Source organism: Nomascus leucogenys, chromosome 8 (assembly GCF_006542625.1).
Source record: "Nomascus leucogenys isolate Asia chromosome 8, Asia_NLE_v1, whole genome shotgun sequence".
NCBI lineage: Eukaryota > Metazoa > Chordata > Mammalia > Primates > Hylobatidae > Nomascus > Nomascus leucogenys.
The window spans coordinates 57,225,191-57,248,061 of record NC_044388.1 but is presented as its reverse complement, the minus strand read 5'-3'; positions in this window follow the sequence as shown (position 1 = coordinate 57,248,061).

The window sequence follows — 22,871 nt, the reverse complement described above, 5'->3', positions numbered from 1 at the left end:
GAGCCCAGGAGGTGGAGTGTGCAGTAAGCCAAGATCGCACCACTGCACTCTAGCCTGGGTGACAGAGTGAGACGCTGCCAAAAAAGAAAAAAAAGAAAAGAAGAAGAAAGGAAGTGAGAGCACCATGAAAAGAGGAAAAAAAAAAAAAACCTTGGAAAACAGTTTGGGATATGAAATAATGTCTCCTTTTGAATAATAATAAAAAAGACATTATCGTAGTATTTATTGGATTATTACCAAGTGCAAGGACTTCACTGTTGTGTCTTCATTTATTTTGTTTTTGAGGGAGGTATTATCCCTCTTTGTACTTTCCGAAGTACAAAGTGTATTTGGCAGATGAGACGACCAAAATGTGGAGGTTTAAAAACATAAAGTCAGGATTTGAACCCAGACAATCTAGCTGTAGATTTCGTGCTCTTAGTCACTATCCATTGATGTCTCACTGTATTTTAAAATATAGTTGGTGTTGGCAACGGAAGTATGAATTAAACCAGCACTAGGGCATGTGTTAGAAATCTGAATGCAAATTCCTTCTGAAGTTTGATGAGGATAACTGGTGGACAGAACTTCAATTTAGAGCCTAACTATTCCTTGTGACTACTGTCTTCAATATGCAAATATGTCAACAGGTACTCACCACAAAGCAGGCATAGTCACTGACCTAGGGTGTAGAGACTGCACTTGTTGTGAATTAAGCAAAAAAATTTTTAAAAATCACAAAAATAGGCTAAAAATGTTATAATTTAAAAGAGGAACAATAATTTAACTGATCCTCTAGAAGTGCCAAACCAAGCTCTAGGGATATCAATTCCAAAGTAAAATAAAGAAAATGATTTCAAAGTTGAGTTCAGAAAGGCAAGTATTCTTCTGAATGTAACTTTGTTATTTCTCTAAAAATGGCTGGCCACATTTCTTTGTATATTGGAAAAGTCAGTTTTATAAGATTAGATCAGAACCATAGGAGACAAGAGTTACTTTATGTTCCTAATAATGAAGAATGCAACTAGGGCCGGGTACAGTGGCTCACATCTATAATCCCAACACTTTTGAGAGTCTGAGGCAGGAGGATTGCTTGAGCCCAGGAGTTCGAGACCAGCCTAAGCAACATAGTGAGATGCAGTCTCTAAAAAAAAAATAAAAAATTAGCCAAGAGTTGTGGTGCACACCTGTAATCCCAGCTACTTTGGGAGGGTGAGGTGAGAGAATTGTTTGAACCTGGGAGCAATTCAAACAACTGTTGCAGTGAGCTGTGACTACACCATTACACTCCAGCCTGGGTGACAGAGCAAGGCTCTGTCTCAAAAAAAAAAAAAAAAAAAAGCCACCAGAAAGGAAAATAATAATAGTCTGTATGATTTATAAATGAATTGGCTTGGGAATTTCCCCTACTCAGGGGTTTTATTTGCTAGATATGATACTTGAAACAAGTAACACAGCCTTGCTAAGCCTCCCTTTAGTCAGATTTAAATTGAGAGACCATAATAACAAAATATTAATTTATGTAAGAAACAAGATCTCACGTTTGAAAGTAAGTCATTAGGTGCTGGATATAAGTTGTGCTTCCTTTGTTTTCAATTAAAACTTAAGGTCAAAGGGTTGCAGCTCCTACTTAATCAATCCTTGATGGCTAGGAGCAAAAAAGACTCCAATCTTGGTGCATCCTTAAAATTACAGAATCAGGAGTTAACAAAAATGCTAGCATAACCATACAGCCAATGTAAAATCCATACCTGTTCAAATCTTGACCATCGTTAGGACAGAAACTCAGCACTTTAGGTGGAAATGACTCTAGTTCTGATGGTCCTGAATGCATCCTGAGCTTCCCTAAGATTTTCCAAGCTGTGCCCTCTAGCAACAGGCAATAGGACTATTATATCTCACACGTGAGAATCCATCAAAAGACGTGAAAGATTTATTTCCTCTATGTTAAAAAAAAGTTTGTGTTTGTTTGTTCGGCTTTATAAAGTAATATGCTTTTCAGGAACATCAACATGTCATCCACATTCCTCTTGGGATATTCTACTTTCTCAATATTCTTTTTATAGACACAGGCTACTATAAACCACAGAGTATTCATATATTGGATTATTTTCCCTCAATTTACATGTTACCAACAAGAATCCTAGAATTTCTATTCAATATTCCACATCCCAGGAAGGGGCAATCTGCCATGCACAGCAAGGTACTCCTACTTAACAAAATTCTCTAAAGTTTGTGCCCACGTAGACACATTGCATTAAGTGCTAGTTCCTTATACAGTTGCTGAAAAACTCTTTGAAATTTCCAGTTTCCACTCTGACATGTAAAGAGCTGGGTAGTCATTACTTCTGTCTTCATAACAAGACAAAAGCTGAACAAACTGAAAAATCAACAACTCTTCTTAAATCAGTTAGAGAATTGAGGTCAAGGGCAAACTATTATCCTGAAATTTGGAGAAATCATTGTTTCAAAGAATCACAGCTTACTGGGACCCAGAAGCTTCTAGAGCCAGAAACAGGTAGAAATGCAAATGCTATTTTAGGAATTGCTAGAAGATGAATATGGACTCGTTTGATAACACAAAGGATTTTTAGAGCAGTGAAACTATTCAGTACGATACCGTAATGGTGGACACATGACATTCTGCATTGGCAAAACATATAAAATTGTATAAGGCAAACAGTAATTCCTAATGTAAACTAAGGAGTACAGTTAATAATAATGTGCCAATATTGGTTCATCAATTGTAACAAATATACCATATGAATAGTTGCTAACAGGAGAAATGTAAAGGGAAACAGATTGTATTGTCTGCTCAGGTTTTATAGAAATCTAAAACTGTTCTAAAAATGAAGTCCATTAATGACCAAAAAAAAAACCTCATTGAATACGTGTTCACTGTTTGAATTAGGAGGAGAAACTCAAGAAAAGCCCATGCGCTCCTTTCCTGCTGATCACCAAGAAGCAGTGAACAGTAGCATCTTGCCACGGTTCTGGAAAATTAGTGGCTGAAGAAATCCTCCCAGTGTATTCATGCCCATTGTCAGCAAGAAATTTAACCTGATGTATCCTCCATCTAAAACCCACATTGTTAATTTTCAAACACCTCACAACCTGCTAAAATAAGCATAATTCCAATGATGGGGAGAATATACCCATTATTTAGACAACAAAGAGAAGAGTTGAAATTATGTAAAGTTTCTCTGCATTAGAAATAATCTGGATTAGTCCAGGCAGGGTGGTTCACACCTCTAATCCCAGCACTTTGGGAGGCCGAGGCGGGTGGGTCACTTGAGGTCAGGAGTTCGAGACCAGCCTGGCCAATATGGGGAAACCCCATCTCTACTAAAAATACAAAAATTAGCTGGGCGTGGTGGTGCATGCCTGTAATCCCAGCTACTCGGGAGGCTGAGGCAGGAGAATCACTTGAACTCGGGAGGCAGAGATTGCCCTGAGCTGAGATAGTGCCACTGCACTCAAGTCTGGGTGACAGAGTGACACTCTGTCTCAAAAAAAAAAAAAAAAGAAAAAAAAAGAAATGTCAGGGTTAGTAGTGACTCCCTTAAGACTCTCAACGAAGTAGAACTTGGCCATGGTGCAAATGCAGCCGATAGAACTTAAGAATCATTGGCAGGCAGTTAAGAACATGGGCTTGAGTTTGAATTAGGTTTTGTCAGTTACTAATTGTGTGGCTCTCGCAGGTTGTGTAGTATTTGAGACTATTTTCTTATCTGCAGAATGAGAGTAATACTATCTTTAGTACAGGGTTTTATTATTGTTAAATGAAATAATGTATGTACATTAATGACGGGCATGTAATAAGTATACAATAAGCAGTAGCTACTATTCGGATCTGAAAGGAACTTAGAGACTTTAAAGTTGGAAAAGTATAGATACAAAAAATTACTTTTGAAGATCGTAAAGCAAAGCCATTTGTAGGGCACTTGCTGTGCTTTTATTGAGCACAGTTATTGGGCAGTTGCAGGAATAAAAAAAAAAGAAAAAAAATCACATTTTCTTTCCTGAATTAAGACTGACTTTAAAAAGTTGTCATTTTTGACACTGACACACTGCATGCTTTTTAAATTATCATTATACTTTGAGTTCTGGGGTACATGTGCAGAACATGCAGGTTTGTTATATAGGTATACATGTGCCATGGTGGCTTGCTGCACCCATCAACCCATCATCTACATTGGGTATTTCTCCTAATGCTATCCCTTCCCTAACCCCCAACCCCCCAACAGGCCCTGGTGTGTGATGTTCCCCTCCCTGTGTCCATGTGTTCTCATTGTTCGACTCCCACTTATGAGTGAGAACATGCTGTGTTTGGTTTTCTGTTCTTGTGTTAGTTTGCTGAGAATGATGCTTTCCAGCTTCATCCATGTCCCTGCAAAGGACATAAATTCATCCTTTTTTATGGCTGCATATTATTCCATGGTGTATATGTGCCACATTTTCTTTATCCAATCTATCATTGATGGGCATTTGGGTTGGTTCAAAGTCTTTGCTCTTGTGAACAGTGCTGCAATAAACATACGTGTGCATGTGTCTTTATAGTAGAATGATTTATAATTCTTTGGGTATATACCCTGTAATGGGATTGCTGGGTCAAATGGTATTTCTAGTTCTAGATCCTTGAGGAATCACCACGCTGTCTTCCACAATGGTTGAACTAGTTTACACTCTCACCAATGTGTAAAAGCATTTCTATTTCTCCACATCCTCTCCAGCATCTGTTGTTTCCTGACTTTTTAATGATTGCCATTCTAACTGGCATGAGATGGTATCTCATTGTGGTTTTGATTTGCATTTCTCTAATGACCAATGATGATGGGCTTTTTTTTCATGTGTTGGTTGGCTGCATAAATGTCTTCTTTTGAGAAGTGTCTGTTCCTATCCTTTGCCCGCTTGTTGATGGGGTTGTTTTTTTCTTGCAAATTTAAGTTATTTGTAAATTCTGGATATTAGCTCTTTGTCAGACGGATAGATTGCAAAATTTTTCTCCCATTCTGTAGGTTGCCTGTTCACTCTGATGATAGTTTCTTTTGCTGTGCAGAAGCTCTTTAGTTTAATTAGATCCCATTTAAAACCAAATAACAGGCAGAATAATTTCCTCTGCATTGTTTCCTGCTCTCTCCATAAATTCTCTCATCTTTCTAGCACAAAGCCTGGGGAAAAGTGGCTCAGCGAAGGGGCTCTTGGAAATACTGTCATGGGGTGGCTTGTGCAATTTTCCAGCTCAGGGGAAGACTCTAAGCTGCTTCTTTTCAGTCTTATTCAAATGGGAGGAAATGTAGGGTGGTTTTCATTTCTACACTTACCAAGTGTTTTAGGGTTCCATCTTGCATTTTATGGGATTATACATGTCTTGAGATATAGAAAGTAGGATTGTCTCCTAGCATAATTTATGGCATAGTTTTTACCATTTTAACTACCATCCCACACTGTGAATAAACAATGGTGATTCATTTGTATCAAAACTCATGCAAGTTCACAGGCAAAAATATTACTAGATACTTATCTCTACAACTATATTTGTAGGTAAACTGAAGGATTCTGTGATAGCACAGATTTTTCCTGGCCAATGTACCTAGCTCTTTCTCATCCTTCAGATCTCTGCTGAAATGTAATATCCTAAAGATTGCTTATGAAATATAATCCCCTTTTCCATTTCCCAATACCAGGCAGTTTCTATCACTTTACTCTGCTTGTTTCTATCATTTGAACTTTCTAAAATTTACAATTATACATTTATTTGTTCATTTCCTTATTTGTTACCACTCTCTTATGTTAATTTGTAAACTCTCTGATAGTAAGGGCCATGTTTGTTTTATTCACCAAAATGTGCGTAGCTCCCTTCACATTACCTGACACAGAGTGGCACTCCATTATATCTACTAATTGATTAATTGAATGAATGAATGAACTTGCAATGGCACCATGTCCAATATTCTCCCTGTCAGGGAAAATATACATCTCTGAGCTTAGGACTCAAGCAACTTAAACCATTAACTTCCCCATGTATTCTAAGAAGCTGCCATAGTCCTTTATTCTGCCTTCAGTTTATCTAATCAAAGGTTTTAAATTCACAAGTTATTGTTGATTAGTATCTGGTGAAAAACAAAATAAAGTAGCCTTCTCATACATATCAGAGAAAACAAAACTTGGATGTAAACATATAATCGAATAAATATTGACAGCTCATAGTAGTATTTTTCCTTGAATATTTTAAGAATCACATTTATAATAAAATGAAGCTAAAATTATTTACCAGTTAAGATTCATTCAGCCAACAGATGATGTGGCACAGATAATACAATAACATATAATACAAGTTGATGTAAATGTTACAGTGGTTGATCTATGAATGTGACAAGACACTGTTACTGGAAATTGAGTTTCTTAAAATTAAAACAAAAAGGTTTGGGATATTAGTAATATTTGTAGTCAATAGTAAGCAGATAAAAGTTTCATGATGTATTAGTCAAGAGTTGTCTTTTTCTAAATGACCAATGCATCATGTAGTAAAACATTATTTTTTATGATTAACTGTTGCAGAAACATTTTATCTGAAATCATTTGCTATTATTTAATATAGAAACCCCTCTGATACTATAAGGGAGAGTTGACAATGGCAGAGGGGTTTTGAAAGATTATTTTTAATATTTGGCATAATAGCCTATAATGGTTCCTATGGTTCTGATCACTCACAAATTGAATTAAAACCAAGTAAATTTGAATCCTTTCATATTGCTTAAACAGTTCATATTTTGTGTTGCTTTTATAGTTACGATTTCATGTGGCCCTGGGTTTGTCTTCTAAAATTTCTCAATTGTTTTCAGCTCCTGGAAATACCATAGTTATTATTTTAAAGGAAAGTTTTCTAACTTGCATTAAAAAAAAAAAAAACTCTTGAGATAGTGGAAATACTTTTAGCCTTAGCTGCCAAATAGTATATGGATTTGTGGAAAGAAAGGCCAAGAAGAAAGTATGTAAGTGACATTTGTGATTGCTATAAAACTATGAGCAAGTCCAAAGGCAGAAATTAGTGTGATATTTGAGTGGATATTAACGAAATAAGAGCAAATAAATTGAGAGTGGTGGTACGGAATAATTGGGAGAAAGTCGTAAAAACAAGATTGATAAATAGTATTACAAGACTAACATCTAGACCCAGCATATTAAGAGCTCAAATTTACCACATAGAGATCTAATTTCTGTAATATTGAGGTCTAGGTTTTGTCTGACCCTTTTGCACAAAAATACGTAAAATATTTTGAAAATGTATGGTGGGAGAAATGTTCTTGACAATTTATAATTGTATATACTTATCAAATACAAAGTAATGCTAGTATTTATAAATACAATGTTGAATAATTAAATTAAGGTAATTAATATATCCACCACCTTAAATACTTACAATTTTTTTTGTGGTGAGAACATTTGAGACTCACTCTTGCAGCAATTTTGAAATACACAATACACTCTTATTAACTATATTTTCCAGGCTATGCTCTAGGTCTCAGAAAACACACCTTATTTCTCTCATTTAAGACTTTGTGTTCTTTGATCATCATCTCCCCATTCCTCTCACTCTGCAGCCTCCGTTAACCACCATTCAACTCTCTTTCTACAGGTTTGATTGTGTTAGATTGCACATGTAAGTGAAAACATGTTTGTCTTTCTGTGACTGGCTTATTCCACTTAGCATAATTTTCTCTAATTCCATCCATGTCATCATGGATGACAAAATTTTCTTCTTTTTAAAGCTAAATATTATTCAATTATGTGTATATACCACATTTTCTTTACCCTTTCATCAGTTGATGGACTCTTAAGATTCCATAACTTGGCTACTGTGAATAGTGCTATAATGAACATGGGAGTGCAGACAGCTCTTTGACAAACTGATTTCAATTCTTTCGGGTAAATAGTCAGAAGTGGGACTGTGGATCATATATAATTGTGTTTTTAGTTTTTTTGAGAAACCTCCATACCGTTTTCCATAATAGCTGTACTAATTTCCATTCCCGTCCACCAACAGTGTGCAAGGGTTTGCTTTTCTCCACATCCTGATCAACACTTTGTATCTTTCATATGTGTAGTAGTAGCCATTTTGACAGGTGTGAGATGATGTCCTCTGTCGTTTTAATTTGCATTTTGTTAATTATTAGTAATGTTGAGGTTTTAAAAATATGTATCTTTGGTCATTTTTCATCTTCTTTGGGGAAATACCTATTTACATTCTTTGCCTATTTTTTAATGGGAAACACACACACACACACACACACACACACACACACACACAAAACCCTAATAGCCAAGGCGATCATGAGCAAAAAGAACAAAATTGAAGGCATCATACTACCTGTAAGAGAGAAGGCTCCTGATGTAACTCAGCCAGAAGCCCCTCTCAGGTTTATTCTTTAAAATAAACCTCTCTGACTGTTGAGCCACATTTTGGGGAAAAGTCTCTTGGATAACCACCAAACTTCACACTTACAGAATGGGCCCCAGTAAAACAGTGGACCCTAGTAAGCACATTCCTTTCCCTTTAGATGCACTAAGATAGGGAAGCTAAAAGCAGACTCAGAGGGTATGCCTGCAGCTGCAGGAAGATGCATGGGAATAGACACAAAAAACTCTCCCTCCCATATAAGCAAGACAAAGAGACACAGACTAAAAGTTGGCCTATGTGGTCTGGAAGTGGGGTGAGAGCTGATAAAAACTCAACTCTGTACAGATAGCACACCTGGTCCTAACTGAACCATCGGGTCATGGGAGGATAAGACATCCCCTCCTCATGAGTCCCTGAACTCTTATACCCTTAGTCTATAAGAGAGAAGGCTCCTGATCTAACTTGGCCAGAAGCTCCTCTCAGGTTTATTTTTTTAAAATAAGCCTGTCTTTGACTATTGAGCCACTTTTTGTGTTTCTTTCTTCCTTCTTCAACTCTTACATTTGCTGCTGAAACCCAGTACAAGTGTTGGGGGTAGAGTCTCTCTTGCAACCCAGGAAGCAGTGGATCCTGAGGGTCTCTGGCCACCTGCCCCATCTTTTCTCTCACTTCACTTTTCGAGTGATTTGCATGAAGAGAACAACTAATCTGAAGGGGATTGCCAGGCTCGGGTCGGGGCTACATTCCAGTGGGTTTTCCAAACCCTCAGGTCTCAGGAATCCACCTCCAACTGCCTGCAACGGGTATTTCATTCTCTAACCCTTGTCCCCTCTTCCTCTCTCTCTCTCTTTCTCTCTCTCTCCCTCTCCCTCCTGCGGCTCCAGTCCAGGAGGCCCTTTGCTGATTCCAACTGGAGCATCCAACTTCAGACAATAATACAGCTGACTGGTAAGATTTGCCTTCCCCTGGCTTTCTTATGGTTCCCCGGGAAAAATCAGGTCTGCCATCCCCATCCTCAGTGAACCAATGGGACTAAGCTAGAAGAAATCTTGGGAACACCCAGTTTCTTCTCAGCTTCACCATCCTCTTTAGAAAGGGGATTCCAGGTCTCTGTCTTTTGTCTGGGTATGCCTAAAACAAGGCAATCTTGGCCTTCTCTCACCAATCCACATGGGTGCCAAACAATCTCACGTTCTTATGTCCTCCTCACTGGGCTATCTCCTTCACAACCTCGCCAAACCTGGCTTATGGGGAACCTAAAACCAAAGCATTTAGTTTTTTATTGCAACATGGCCTGGTCCCAATACATAGTAGATAACGACAGCCAATGGCCCCAAAACCGCACCTTTGAAATAATATTTCAAATTCTTACGGACCTTGATAACTTTATAACCAAGAATGGCAAATGGCAAGAGGTTCTCTATATTTAGGATTTCTTCTAACTTAGACTATCTAATTTCAAACTGTACTTTACAGTTAGAGAAATTAAAACAATTTGGTACTGGAAAAAGTATAGACACATTGACCAATGGAATAGCATAAAGAGCACAGAAAGGAACTCACTCACATATGGTCAATTGATTTGGACAAAGATGCCAAAAATATGCAATGGGAAAAAATTGATCTTTTCAATAAATGGGGTTGGGAAAACTAGATATGCACATTCAGAAGAATGAAATTGGACCCTTATCTCGGACCGTATACAAAAACCAAGTCAAAATAGATTAAAAACTTAAATTTAAGACCAGAAACTGTAAAACTAGAATGAAACATAAGGGAACAACTACACAACATTAGTCTGGGCAATGATTTTTTTGTATATGACCCCAAAATGCAGATAGCAAAAGCAAAAATAGACAAATGAGATTGTACCAAACTAAAAGCAAAAGAAACAATTAACAGTGTGACAAGATAGCCTATAGATTGGAAAAAAATATTTGCAAGCTATACATCCAATAAAAGGCTAATATCCAAAACATGTAAGCAACTCAACTCCATAGCAAGAAATATACTCAATTTTCCTTGTGTCTCTCCTCTAAATACAATTATATACCCTGGAAGTAATTCAGCAGACAATTACAAGAGGAATGTGAATGGTAGAGAGAAGGCAAACTGGTTCGAGATCTCAGAATGTGAGAAAAGCTACTTAAGTGAATTTTTGGATTTTCTTTGTATCTCCCATATATGGTAGACTGGGTAGAGAAGAGACTTGCAACCTGGATGTGCTAAGAGGCATAGAAAGCAAACAAGTAAAGCCTGCTTCCTCTGACCAAAGGACTGGGAAAGGGATAGCTCAGCAGAGATCTAACAAGGAGATTCACCCCTGCCCAGCACATGAGGCAGTGAAGGCCTGACACACAACATCAGCAGAGCTATGCAGGAATACATTCTCACTTCACCCAGCAGACTCATCAGAGAGGCCTGCCCCACATAATGGGCGGTAAAAGGCCTGACCTGCTACAATGTTAGCATCACCAGGGACCCTGCCCCATGCCCCAGGCAGAGGGGACAGATTAGATCATAGCAGCAGGGACTAAGGCCCGGTGTTTCCTGATCCTCCCACCCAACTGCGCTCAGAATTACAGATGACGCTTGCAAGGATCAATCAAGCAGAGCCAGAAGTGCAAAACAACCAAATAGCATCACAAAAACTAAAGACTAAATTGTCATTGGCATTAAAGCTCATAAAAGTAAGCCAGGACTTAGAGTCACTGCTGCCTGAAAAACACAATTTATATAAAATTAAGAGTTTCCTAATAATAGCCAAAATGTCTTTTATTTATCCAAAAGAAATAGCTCCTTATACCAAGAACCGTGAAAAATACACTTGAATGAAAATGAGGACAATAAGCAACACTGAGATAAATAGGTTGTTAGAATTATCTGACAGTATTCAAAACAGCTATTATATAGATACTTCAACAAACAATTACAAATCCCATGAAACAAAAAAAGGAAAATATTAGCAAAAGTATAGGAGTTATAAAAAGAAACTAAGTAGAAATTACAGATTTGGAAAATAGAATAACTGGAATAAAAAACTTTATGGATGGGCTCAGTAGCAAAGTAGAGATGATAGAGAACAGAATCAGTGAAACTGAGCACAAATCAATAGTTTACTCAATCCCAACAACAAAAGGAAAATAGACTAAGAAATGAACAACACTAACAAGAAAAGAAGCAGAGACTCAAGGAATTATGGGAGAATAACAATAGAAATAACAATTGTACATCAGAATTCCTTAAGTAGGAAAATTGAGAGGCTGAACCTTTCCAAATTTGGTGGAAGACATACTTCTACAGATTCAAGAAGCTGAGTGAACACCAAATAAGATAAACTAAAGAAAAAAACAAACTACACAAAGAAGGAGAAATAACAAAATTAGTTTAATTAAGCTGAAAACTAAAGACAGAGGAAAAATAATTCAGAGAGAAATGACACATTACATTTAGGGAAAACTAATTCAAATAGCAGAGGATTTCTCATCTGAAACTATGGAAGCCAGAAGGAAGTCCCAATACATCCTTAAGAGCTGAAAATAAATATTAACCCAGAATCCAATATCCAGTGAAACTACCCTTCAGAAATGAAGGGAAACTGAAGACATTCTCAGATGAAGGAAAACTAATCGGATTTATCACTTGCAGATCAACCCTTTAAAAATAGCTAAAGGAAGGTTTTCAAAGAGAAGTAAAATGAAAACAGATGGCAACTTCTTTTTCCTTTCTAAAAAAGGAAAGAAGACCAGAATGGGTAGGGATAAAAAAAGTTTCTTAAAATATATTTTATGTTAAAAACAAACATTATAACACCTTCTGAGATGGTTCCCAAGGTATCTAGAGAAAATATTTGACAATTATATTTTAAAAGTGGGAAAGATAAAGAGACAGAAATGGAAATAAGATTTTTACACTTTGTTTGAAGTGGTAAAACTGTGATACCAGTGGGCTGTGATAGGTTACATATGTATATTGTGATGTCTAAAGCAAGCACTAAGAAAACTACACAAAGAGAAATGCTCAAAAACATAAACATGGAATTCTAAAAATAAATGTTCAAGTAACCTAAAAAAATGCAGGAACAAAATAGAGGAAAACCAATCCAAGAGAATAGGCAGAAGACAAATGGTATAATGGCAAAATTAAGCTCTAACATATAAATAATTACTTTAAATGCATACAATGTGAATATTCCCATTAAAAAAAAGATAGTGGCAGAGCAGTTGTAAAAAAAAAATAAAATCCAACTATATACTGTGTCAAAAAACTCACTTGGAACCTAGCAGCATAAGTAGATTGAGAGTAAAACGATGGGAAAAAATGTACCATGCAAATATTAATTTGAAAGAGATATAGCAAGAGTGACTATAGTATTATCAGATAAAGTAGACTTCAGAGAAAAAAAAATTACTAAGAACAAATTGGAATATTACATAGCCATAAAAGGATCATCCACCAAGAAATATGGTGATCCTAAATGTGCATATACCAAACAACAGAGGTTCAAATTATGTGATGCAAAAATTGATTAAGCTGAAAGGAGAAATTGATAAATCTAGAACTATGGTCAGGGCCTCAGCACCTCACTTTCAGCAGTTGATAAAGCTACTAGACAGAAATTAGTAAAAATATACAAGAACTGAACAACATCATCAACTAACAGAATCAAATTGATATTTATATAATATTGATCTGATAGCACCAGAATACATACTCTTTTTTTAATGTCCGTGGAATATTCACCGAGACAGATCATATCCTGGGTCATAAATAAACCTTAACAAATTTATAGGATTTGAAGTCATACAGAGTACATTTCCTAAACATAATGGAATCAAATAGGAATTAATAACAGAAAGACAGAAGGAAAGTCTAACCCACAAAAATTAAACAATACACTAGTAAATAATGCATAAGTCAAAGAGGAAGTCTTAAATAAAATTTCAAAATGAATGTAACTACAACAAAACTAAAATATATCAAACTCTGTGTAGGTTCAGCTGAAGCAGTACTGAGAGACAAATGTATAGTATTAAATGCTTCCATTAGATCTTGTTTTATCTCCAAACCTAGGCAAGGTCAAACCTGCTTATCACTTAATTGAGAGAAGAGAAATATTTCATATCAATAATCCAGAGTTCTAACTCAAGAAACAAGAAAAGAAAGATCAAAGCAAGTAGAAAAAAGAAAACAATAAAGAGCAAAAATAAATGAAATTGAAACAGGAAAACAATAGAAGAATTAGTAAAACAAAATGCCTATTTTTCAAAAAATGAATAAATATGTCTAGCAAAATCAGCACAAATAAAAAGAGAGAAGCAACAAATCTCCAATATCAGGACTACAACAAGGAATATTATAAAAAATTCCGGCAGCCATTAAAAGGACAATAAGAGGATATTGCAATCAAATTTATGCTCATAGATTGGACAATTTTGAAGAAATGGATAGTAGGAAAGTCACATACTATAATGAAAGAGATCACCGGAATAGTTCTATAACTACTAAAGAAGTTGAATATGTAATTTAAAGTCTCCTAAAAAAGACATCGAAAGGTCCAGGTGGTTTCACTGGAAATTTTATAAAATATTTAAAGAAGAATTAATACTCATTTTACACAATTCCTTCCAGAAAATAAAAGAGGAGAGGATGCTTCCCAACTTATGTTATGAGGTCCATATTACTCTGATACCAAACCCAAAGACAGCACAGAAGGAAAGAAAAAAGGGGGGCAGGGAGAGAGGAAGCGAAGAAGGGAGGAAGGGAGGGAGACAGGGAGGGAGGGAGGGAGGGAGGGAGGAAAGAAGGAAGGAAAGAAGGAAGGGAGGGAAAAACTATATGCAAATATCTCTCTGAACTGAGATGCAAAAGTCCTCAAAAAATCAGAAAATTGAATCCATCAAAATAATAATACTGTGCTACTGAGTGAGATTTATTCCATATATGCAAGGCTGGTTCAACATTTAAAAATGAGTCAATGTAATGTACCACATCAAAAACTAAAGCAGAATAATACAGTTATGAATGCTGAATTTGATTAAATTCAACAGCTGTTAAAATAAAAACTCTAAGCAAGAAGAGAGGAGAACTTTTTCAATCACATTGAAGCATCCACAAAAAACCCTATAGTTAAAATAATGGCTGGTTTAAGACAGAAAGCTTTCCATGTAAGATCTGAAACATGTAAGGATATCTGCTCTCATCATTCTTATTCAACATAGTACTGAAAGTTCTTATTAGTACAACAAGACAAGAAAAAGAAATCAGAGAAGTACAGGTTGGTAAGGAAGAAATAAATCCATCTTCATTTACAGACAACATGATTTTCTATATGCAAAATCCCAACAAACCTACAAAAAGAGGTATAAGACAAGTAAATAAGTTCAGTAAGGTTAAAGGATATAAGACCAACATGCAATAATCAACTACATTTTAAAATATTAACAGAGATCAAGTAGAAACCAAATAAAAATGCAACAACATTTACAACTGTTTCAAAAAATATATAATGCATAGGTATAAATCTAAAAAATTATGTACAAGGGTTATATACTGAAAATTGCAAAATGCTAATGAAAGAAGATAGAAACTCAGAGAGATATACAATATTCATAAATTGGGAGTCCCAATATAGTAATGACATAATTATGTACAGGTTTAATGCAAATCTGTCACAATTCCAGTCAGGATTTTAGTAAGGTCAAGCTTATTTTAAAATGTACATGGAAAGGGAAAAAATTCAAGACGGACCAGAACAATTTCCAAAAAGAAAAAGAAGACTATGGGGAGGAATCACTGTTCCTGATATTACAGATTACTTATAGCTACAATAATTAAGACAGTGTGGTGCTGGTTGAGAGAGAAACATACAGGTCAATAGAACAGAATACCAGAAACAGAACCACATCAATGTGCCCAATTGTTTTTGTTTGTTTGTTTGTTTGTTTTATACAAAGGCGTAAAACCAGTTCAGTAGGGAAAGGAGAGTCTGTCAACAAACAGTGCTGAAGCAATTGGATATCCAGATCCAGAGGGACAAAAAAAAGGGGAAAGGAAACAAAGAAAGAAAAAGTGAAGCCTCAAATTAAAACTTGCATTTTTTTTTTTTTTTGAGAAGGAGTTTTGCTCTTGATGTCCTCCCGGGTTCAAGTGATTCTCCTCCCTCAGCCTCCCGAATAGCTGGGATTACAGGCACCCACCACCACGCTCAGCTAACTTTTGTATTTTTACTAGAGACAGGGTTTCACCATGTTGGCCAGGCTGGTCTCAAACTCCTGACCTCAGGTGATCCACCTTCCTCAGCCTCCCAAAGTGCTGGGATTGAAACTTACATCATATATATATATGTGATGTAATATATATATTACCCAAGTTTGGTTGGGTAATATTCTTACTATAGCATCCTGCCCCTTGTAAATAACGTATTTACACTTTAAACACCAGCAGAAATTTAAGCCAAAGGAAGAAACAAACAAACACAATGAGAATTCTATTCTGTATCTCTATGAGTTCAATTGTTTTGGCTTTTAGATCCCACAAATAAATTAAAACATGAAACATTTCTCTTTGTGTGCCTGGACTAAGTATAATAATCTCCATTTCCATCTATGTGGTTACAAATGACAGGATCTCATTCTTTTTTATGGTTGAGTAGTACTCCATCGTGTATAAGTACAATATTTTCTTCATGCATTCATCTGTTGATGGACGCAGGTTGCTTCCAAATCTTGGCTATTTTGAATAGTGCTGCAACAAACGTGGGAGTACAAATACCTCTTCAATACATTTATTTTCTTTCTTTTGAGTATATACCCAGCAGTGGCATTGCTAATGTTCATATGGTAGCTCTATTTTTAGTTTTTTGAGGAACTTTCAAACTGTTTTCCATAGTGCTTGTACTAATTTACATTCCCACCAACAATGTACACGGGTTCCCTTCTCTCCACATCCTCACCAGCATTTGTTATTGCCTGTCTTTTGGATATAAGCCAATGTTCTTGCTTTACACACAAAAGATAGACAAAATTGCAAAACCCACAGGTATAAGTTCACCAGTTCACCAAAGAATTATGTTGGCATAGAAGGATCTGTTGTATATGGATATAAGCCATTTTAACTGGGGTAAGAAGATATCTCACTATAGTTTTGATTTGCACACCAACATGGCACATGTATACACATGTAACAAACCTGCACAGTGTGCACATGTACCCTAAAACTTAAAGTACAAAAAAAAACACCCTCTTGTTTTCCCATTCCAGATAGGCCAGTAAACCATTATTTTCTAAGCCACACAGAAGTCTTTTTTTTCTTAAGTTCTAAGAATGTATCCTTAACTTAATTTCATCAAGTTGAGAAAAAGTTTATTTTAATGAGACAATAAAAAGAACTTCAGGTGATTTTCCTGTTTTCCTGGCTTGAACAAAAGCTGTTTATAGGTGTTGTTTATTTCCATCTTTTTCTAGAACTTCAAATCAGTTAAATCAACCATCATAGGGAAGTTGTTTCATACTTGAGAATTCCCTATAAGTAAGCATAATCTAAATTATATAAAAAAAATTGAAACCTGAAAAAATAAGGTTTTAATTGTTTTTTATTTGATCGTGGAGTAGAGGCCTCAGAGAGGATGAATAAGATAAAGTCTGCTGGCTGTCTCTCACAAAAGCAACCCCACTAACGCTAATATCTGGATTAGAGGCTGCATTTTCTGGGTTCGTTTCCTCTGCCTCCTTCTCCCCGATCAGTTTTGTATTAGACCTTTATGTTTTCATTATAACCTGGCAGCAAGGGCTCCCTTAAATAGAAAGTGTGAATGAAAGCAATTTTTTCCATTAACAATATATTTCCCTTTGGGGTCTCTGGCACATTATTGTTCTTCTTTTTTTCAAGGAGCAAAAACCCCAAGAAAACTGTCTTCAGTTGTGAAGCATTATTATAGATCCTATCTGAAGGCCTTCGGTTTTGTTTTCTTCCTATGAAAACATGCTAAAATATGCCCATAAATAAATACAATTTCTGACACAACCAGCCATACAAATATGAGCAAGTTTTGAACTAAAAGCACACATCTTTTTAAGTGTAAATTTTCCCAAGTAGTCAAGAAGAGAAAATCTGGAAGAACTGAAGTTTCAAAGTAAGGTAAAATATTACTTAAACATGTTTCTGGACAGATTGCATTTTTTCTTGGAAACTACGAAAATATTACATGCAACAGCCCAAGTGTATTTATTTTATAGAGTTTGTTTGATTGTGATATATAATGCACTAAGACATATGTATATGTATATACACGCACATATATAAATATACATATATAAAATATCCTAATGTCTTAAGACTGTATAGTAGTGTGTATATAGATAATAGCATATAGTATATCAAAATAATTACCAGAAAAAAGGGTTAGAACAACTGTTCGTACAATCAGACCCTCCCATTCACCTATGTCAGGTCCCCTAACTGCATTCCTATAAATCAGTAAGGCAAGGACTGAATGGATGCTGGGCTGTCACCTACAGTGTCACTGCAAATTCTACTCTAAGAAAGCAAAACTGTGACTCTGGCTGCCTATGTAATCTGCCCAGGGTCACAGAGTAGGAAGAGTGAGGCTGAGGTTGTACCCAACAGTTCTCACAGGCCCTGGCTCTTTCCACAACTTCATGTGAAATATGCTAACACATTTCATGTTGTGTTGTTTTTCTTTTTAATCCACTAATTCCAGTCATTGATTGCATTATTATGCAATCAATAAGGAGAGTGTGGAAAACAGTAATATTTTAAGCCAATATTACATACTACTTCAATTTCCGTTAGAAAGTCAAATCTAGGTAGAAAAATAATCTCTCAATATACTTCAAGCTCAAAATGTCCCATTTACAACATGAAAATACAAGCGTGATAACATTTTATGGACAGCATCACTTAAAATTAACGGTGGCTAAAAGTTTAAGAAATGCCTATTTGCAGTTATCAGTCCTGGTATAAAACAGACAAACATAGACAACAGCAACATAATGTTATATAAATAGCTGTTACTATAAAGAAATGGTCAATTCCTTTCTTCCTACTTTATTTTACTTTTTAAATTCTGCCTGACAGGTGATAACTCAATTATTGATTGTAATGAAAGAACAGAGAGAAGGGAAAGAAAGGCGGACAAGGGAGCAGCTTTCAGTATCACACCTAGTTTAAAAGGAAAAATAACCAATGGAAATCATTTACAAATTGATACATTGGTTCTGCACTTACCATATTGGTAATTCTGAGCAAGAGAAAAAATTCCCCGAAAACAATAAATATATAAATTAAAAGTGCTCCGTGTCTTACCTAAGGCTCTCAAGGGAAAACTGTTGTGGCCTAGATTTTCCTGACCCTGCCACTTCCTGCTCAGCCAGGGTCTGTCAGCTCATCTAGGGACAGCTTACAGTCACACAGGTAAATGTTCAAAAAAAAACACATTCCAGTAAAGGTTACCTAATGGCTTTTCATGGATTTCGAAATCACTTTCCAACTATGTCAGCCTAAAAAAAAATTCTGATAATTTATGTTACCCAGATGTTAAGAAATCCAACAGCTTTCACTACTCATAAATTTAACAGCATTAAGCACCTGCTGGCTCCAAGCAACAACTCCTGCCAAGAAGGAAGTAAGGAGCTTTGCGATGCGCTAATAGGCTCCTTCCCTTACCATCCAAGCTGAGTTTGGGTCTCAGTTCTGCAGCTTCACATCCTCCCCAGCCTCCCACAGAGAGATCCTCAGGCTCCACACACCAAGAGTTCCAACAACCCACTCTGCCAGTTCTACACTGGATACAGGAAGTGGGAACCAGAATTGGTATAGGGCTATTTCTAAATCTCAAGGAACAAGGAACCCTAGCTGTTGGCTAAATTAATAAACAAGAGAATCATCAGAGAGAGTGTAAAATAATAAAAACTTAAAAGTAGAATAATATTAAAAAGTTAATTGTGACATGTCTTTAAACATGTGCATAAATTTTAAAACCATTTCGCTCAGAGTTTTCTCTTTCCCCTCTGCCAAACCTGTTAACACATGTGAAAAATTTTGGATTCAGATTACACTCTTTCCATTTCATTTCTTTGATGAAAGTGCTAATGAGCATCAGAATGGTAATAACATGGAAATCAGAAAAAGGTTAGATTTGAAACATATTAAAGGCCAGGATAATACTTGCTGATTCTCATGAGTTTAGAATTGGACTTAGACCACAGCAAGGAAGTTGTAGATCTGTAATAATTAAGAGTGATTTGTAGAATTTTCATCCACCTAACTGCCAATCTAAGCCTTTCTCTCTCGCTCTAGCAAGTCTAACCCATGCCTCCCTGGACTTGCTTCATCATCTCTTGCATTTCTTGTGGAAGCTCAGAATTTTAGCTATAGGACTGGAAAAAAAAAACAAAAAACTATTAGTGGCTACCATGTACCTGTTCCATCTGAGAAGGCACCAGTTGGATGGATCCATTTACCCAGGGTTACCCAGGGAAGATACACATTGTCTCCTGAAGGGGGCTCACTACCTGACGCAATCGTTGCCAGGAGTAATTACTGTCAAGGGCAAGATCTTTATTCTCTGATGTAAATTATTCTGCTGCTGCTCAGAGAAATGAATATCTTAGAGTACATACCTGCCATATATCTTAGAGAAATGAATATCTTAGAGTACATACCTGCCATATATCAGTTAGAGTGTTTATAGTCTTGAAATGGTTAACCTCATTTACTCAATCTACATGGGGCACCTTTTCTTTTGACTGCCACTCATGATTCCAAGGCTACTTCTTATTCTTGAGGTGCTTCTCCTTTTATTTACCATTATTCACCTTTTCCTCATAGAAGGATGTGTTGGCATAGAAGGATCTGTTATATATGGATATCAAACCATATCCCCATCCTTTTGTACCTCCACCATTTGTTCATTGCATGAAGTACAATATGCAAGTTTCCTGCTAGTCATACTGGGCAATAAATATGATAATCCTTGGTTTCCTCGTTCTAATGGTATAGTTGGAAAATCAGAAAAATAACTCTTTATACACAAAGACTGGATATAGTAAGAAGTACTCTAGATGTAACAATAAAATGCAATGTAGTCACAAGAAAGACAGACACAATCATTTTTGGGAGGAAATAGAGTATTTTTTTCTCTGTGAGGTTGCCAATCTACTCATCAATCATAGTAGATAATATTTTTGAATGCTTACCATGTATTAGACACTATACTAAGCACTTCATATGCATTATAATTAATTCTCATACCAACTCTGTGAGGAAACAGGCTCAGAAAAGTTAGTTTGCCCAAAAGCAGACAGTTGAATTGGGATCTGAATCCAGTCTGCTCTTTCTAGAATGAGAAATTTTAATAACTACTTTATACTTCCTGTATGAAATAAAGATAATATGGCCAGTGCATATATCCATTAAAATACTTTTTTCTAACTATCCATGTTTTCATAAATGCAACTTTGATGACTTGCAACTGGTTAAAGTAGCAGCATTTATTTTAAGTACCGCTTTCCAGTGTAATGAGATATGAGGAGGCTGTACTGGCAATGTTGTTATTTAATGTGCTTTTCAGTGGAAGATTCTATATAAATTATCATCATTAATCATTCATGGAAAAATGAACACTGAGTGGGTGAAGTTTTTTGTGGAAATATTATCTTAGGTTATTAACATATAAGTAGATTTGTATGCACAGGAGTTATAGTCATGGGAGAGAAAACTACAAACTTACGCAGCAAGTGAAACCCAAGTTAGAAGAATACTACTAGGAAGCCTTGGAAAAGAGCTGAATATTTAATTTTAGATAGACACTATCAGGCTCTGACTTTGAAAGATTACCTAAGAAAGAGGTTCAATAAAAGTGATAGGAAAACATGAGTCCAATTAATAACAATTATATATATACATATATATATCACCCAAGTATACCCATTACTACATCTCAGTCACTACTACCCATTGAGATAAACTATTACATCTATGAAACCTAAAAAGCTTTTATTAAAAATAAACATTCAGAAGCAAGAAATGACAGAATTCTTAGAAACTAGAAATACACATTTTAAAGTCAATAGAATTTGAGGAAATATGTAGAATATGCAGTAGTTGAAAATAATTTTGTAAAAATATGAGAGACTTACACATAGATTAGTATCCAAGAAGTTTAAGATTCTTATAATAGAAATGAAAGAGAGTAGAAAGACAATAAACTGGTGGAAATAATCCAAGAAATAATAAAGGAAAATTTATCAGAGTTGATGATAACTATGACTTAGTCTTAAGAGGTGCTCAGCAGGATTTTTTTGAAAAATAGACCCATCCCTGGACATATTCCAGTGAAATTTTTAAGCCAACAGTATATGAAAAATTCTTCAAAGTTCTAAAAGAGTCAATACAGCTTATCTATAAAGGATTGAATTTCAAATTGTCATGTTTCAATAGTGACGTTTATTAGAAGGCAATGTCTTCAAATTCCTAGGAAATGAATTTGTCCTAAAATTCTGTAGCCAGGAGAACTAACAATCAAATGCAACATCACAATAAAACTTTTCCCAACATATAAGAACTCAGAATTTTATCTCCTATTATTTTTTAGATAAATTGAGGAGGTTCTCCAGCAAAATGGGTAAGAATTTATTTTTTTAGTTCTATGATAATAAAAATAAATGATGATAAGAGAGAAATTGATAAAAATTCTCATGCTCATAAAACTAGGACATGTAAGAGCCATGCATGTCAGGCTAGGTCCTCTAGGAAGCAGATACCAGACAAAACAGAAGTGCAAGGTATTTATTGGAGGTGATGCCTGTCAAAGATAAAGAAGAAGGGGGGAAGAGTAGGTGTGAAGAGGCTAAAGACAGAGGTGCTGGTCTGATACCTACAAAAGGTAAGCAGGTATGAGAAAGGATTGGGTAGAAGCAGTCTCAGACTATTTGATATAGCTTAGAGAAGGTCTCAGCCCAGTGGAAGGTCCAGCTCAAAGATTGATTATGGATGGTTCCGTATTGAGCAAGATGGCCAGCTGCCAATATACTGTCATGCTTAGGCACTGGCTAAGCTGCCCAAGGAAAGAATGACCTCAGTTTTTATGTGCTGCAGTTAAAAAAAGCAGTGTAGTTGGAGGCTGTCAGCTAACTTCATTCCTCACAGCAAATTTTCTTGGGGGTTGGTCTGAGCAGCACATATCTGAGGTTGATCTACCATGGCTAGCTAGGTCTACAGCCCATATTTTCAACCACTGTCTTATGTTATCTGCTTAAGTCTATGGGTGGTCATTCAAGATAGGGTGATTAGAAAGTGAATAGGAGGTAAACATGGATTAAATGTATTTTTGCATCCAAATGCTGGAATTTCTAGAAATTCTCCATTAGAGATTAGATATTTTAATATCTTGTCTTACAAAACATTAGTAGTATCTTAAAAATATATATAAAACATGCACATAAACCCATAGAAAGAGAAATAGAAATAA